We start from the raw sequence: 3,468 nt of genomic DNA, 5'->3' as shown, positions 1-3,468 counted from the left end.
GAAGGAAGGTTGGGCAATCCTACTTCCGTAGTGATACTGCCTCGGAAACCCAAGGAGGGGTCGCTATGAGTCAGGGCTGACTCGATGGCACATAACAACAACAACAAAAATAGCTTGATCAGAAGTTATAAACTGGCTGTTCCCAGGCTAAAACTGACTTACTTTCTGGGGGGTGGTTGTTGGCCAGCATAATATTGACCCTAAGAACTGCATATCGAACAAGATCACACACAAGTACAACTTTGCTGAGGATAATCCAAAAATGGTTGTAGCAGTACCTCATCAGGGAACTGCTAGATTCAGAAGAGGATATGAAATGCAGGATATCATTGCATGATATTGCATGATGTCATATTGATCTTAACCGAAAGCAGAGAATTCCAGAAAGATGTTTATCTGTGTTTATTGACTATGTAATGGCATTCAACTGTGTAGATCATAATAAATTCTGGACAAAATTGTGAATAATGGCAATTCCAGAACACATAAATGTGCTCATTTGGAAAGTATACATTGACCAAGAGACAGTTGTTCAAACAGAACAAGGGGATACTACACTGTTTAACATCAGGAAAAGTGTGTGTTAGGACTGCATCCTTTCATCACACTTATTCAATCTGTATCTGAGCAAATAATCAGAGAAGCTGGACTATATAAGAAGAACATAGCTTCAGGATTGGAGGAAGACTCGTTAACAAGTTGCAACACACAGATGATACAACCTTGCTTCCTGATAGTAAAGAGGATGTGAAGCACTTACTGATGAAAATGACTACATCCTTCAGTATGGATTATACTTGAACCTAAAGAAAACAAATATCCTCACAACTGGACCAATAAACAACATTACAGAAAACAGAGAAAATACTGATATTAAGGTTTTTATTTCAGTGGAATCCACAATCAATGTCCATGGAAGACAAATCAAACCAAACCCACTACCACTGAGTTGATTCCAACTCATAGCAACTACAGGACAGAGTAGAACTGTTGCATAGGGTTTTCAAGGCTATAAATCCCTACAGAGGCTGACTGCTTCTACTTTTTCCTGTGAGCAGCTGGTAGATTCATACCGCTGAACATTTGGTTAGCAGCCGAACGCTTAACCACTGTGCCACCAGAGCTCCTCCCATAGAAACAGCCATCAAGAAAAAAAAAATATATTACATTGGTCAGATCTGTTGCAAGAGATCTCTTCAACATGTTAAAAAGCAAAGGTGTAACTTTGAGGAGTAAGGAATGCCTAGTATATGTATGTATGTATATATGTATATATTGTATGTATATTTGTGTGTGTGTATATATATAGGGAGCTCTGGTGGCATAGTGCCTAAGGCACTTGACTGCTAGCCAGAAGGCTAGAGGTTCAAACCCACCAGCCACTCCTGGGAAGGAAAGTTGGGCAATCTACTTCCATAGTGATAATGCCTCAGAAACCCAAGAAGGGGTCGCTATGAGTTGGGGACAACTTGAGGGCACATAACAACAACAATAACGTGTGTGTGTGTGTGTATATACGTGCATACACATGCTGTGGAGTTGAGTAAACTCATGACCATCCCGTGTGTGACACAATAGAACTGTGCTCCACAGGGAAAAATGTGGAACAAATCTCAAAATCATAAAAAGGACCACACTTACTGGTCTCATAGGGACTAGTGGAACCCTGAAGACTGTGGCCCTTTGTCACTTTCCAAGCCCGTAACTGAACTCACCCCACCATGGTTCAACTTTCAGACGTACATAGGCCTATGAGGTGAATAATAACACCAGAGAAGTACACACTCTTTAGAACAACTGTCCATATCAGATCAAAAGAACAGCTTTTGTCCAGGGATAAAGCTCAGAAAGCAGTAAGGGATAGGAAAGAAGGGCAAATGGAAATGGGAAACAGGGAGGAAGTAGGAAGAGTGCTGTTACATTGTGGGAATTGTAATCAATATCACAAAACAAAATATGTGTGAATTCTTGAATGAAAAACAATTTCCAGTCAAATCATTTTTTTTTAAGATGAACTGTGTGCCACAGGGTTTTTCAATATCTGTAGTTGTTTTTTGTATATTTTATTTTTGCTCTTGCAGAAAATACACACAACAGTATATACTTCAACTCAACAATTTATATATGTACAATTCAGTGATATTGATTACACTCTTCAAGTTTTGCAACAATTCTCACACTCCTTTTCCAAGTTGTTCCTCTCCCGTCAACATAAACTCAATGCCCCCTAAGTTTCCTATGTAATCTTTTGAGGTTGCTGCTGTTGTCAGTTTGATCCCACATACATTATCTTAAAAGAGTACACAAGGAAGACATGCTTTACTAGTTAAGCTAAATTATTGTTTGGTTTTAAGAAGACTTCAGGGGATATTGTCATTTTAGGATTCAAAGATTATCTCAGGATAATAGTTTCAGAGGTTCATTCAGACTTACAGATCTAGAAAGTGGATTCTATGAAAATCTGAAATTCTGTTCTGCATCTCCCCCCTTTTGGTTATGTTTCTTCTATAGAATCTTTGATCAGACATACAGTAATAATAGTCAGTCATCATCCAGTTGTGATCTCATGGCAAAGGAGGCGATTGTTCATGGAGGCAATTAGTTACATATTCCATTTCCTCCTTTTCTTCCTAATTCTCCTCTGTTGCTCCAGGTGAATAGAGGCCAATTGTTGTGCCTTGGATGGCTGCCTGCGAACTTTTAAGACGCAAGGCACTAAGCAATGAACTAGGAGGTAGAGCAGAAGCTCTGAATATATTATTAGACCAATTAACTGGGCCCATGAAACCATGACTCTAGCCCTCCAAACCAACAAAACCAAATCCTACGAGGTATCTAAGTGCACCTAAACAGCCTCAGCAGCTACTTTGTTGTTTTAAATACACCTATCACACAACTTTTACCAATTCAACTTTTTATAGATGTACAATTTATTGATAGAAAAACAATAAATGCTTTATGAATCTGCATGCTATCCTTGAACCAGGACCATGCTAATTTTCTTTGTATAATTGTTATTATAAATGTTGTACCCAATTTAGAACAAACTGCACTTATGATTTCCTGTTATTTATTTATTTTGTACATCTTATTGTTAGTAATGTGCTACATACAAAGAGGCAATGTATAATTTTCTGATGTTATCATTCTCAGATGTTCACGCAGATGTTTACATATAATGTTTCCAACTGCAAAAGACAAGTAAAGATTGGATTTATTGATAATAAAAAGTAATAATAATGAAAAACAGGGCGGCATTCGACTTAGGTCAGAAGCAACTTATAACAGAGTTGTTAGAATGGAACCCCATCATAAGGCAGGACGACCTGTTTATGCTGCCAAAGCAGGCATGTCTGCGATCTTTTAAAAGTTGATCACCAAGTCTTCTGAGACATCACTGCATAGAATGGAACCCCCAACCATTTGATTATCAGACTAGCACATCAATTATCTGCACCACCTAGGCAC

At 38.4% G+C, this 3,468-nt stretch overlaps 1 non-coding gene across 1 annotated transcript; it reads right to left on the bottom strand.

Annotated features, from left to right (window-relative positions):
- Positions 1 to 2,940: 2,940 nt before the first annotated feature.
- Positions 2,941 to 3,044, bottom strand: LOC122149939. Its single transcript, XR_006163402.1, has one exon. It is a non-coding gene; the product is annotated as a U6 spliceosomal RNA (small nuclear RNA).
- Positions 3,045 to 3,468: the final 424 nt, after the last annotated feature.

The sequence above is a fragment of the Orycteropus afer genome, unplaced genomic scaffold (genome assembly GCF_000298275.1).
Source record: "Orycteropus afer afer isolate SDZICR_OR568_19922 unplaced genomic scaffold, OryAfe1.0 scaffold00062, whole genome shotgun sequence".
In the NCBI taxonomy this organism is placed as follows: Eukaryota; Metazoa; Chordata; class Mammalia; order Tubulidentata; family Orycteropodidae; genus Orycteropus; species Orycteropus afer.
This window is presented reverse-complemented; position numbering and strand designations above follow the sequence as displayed.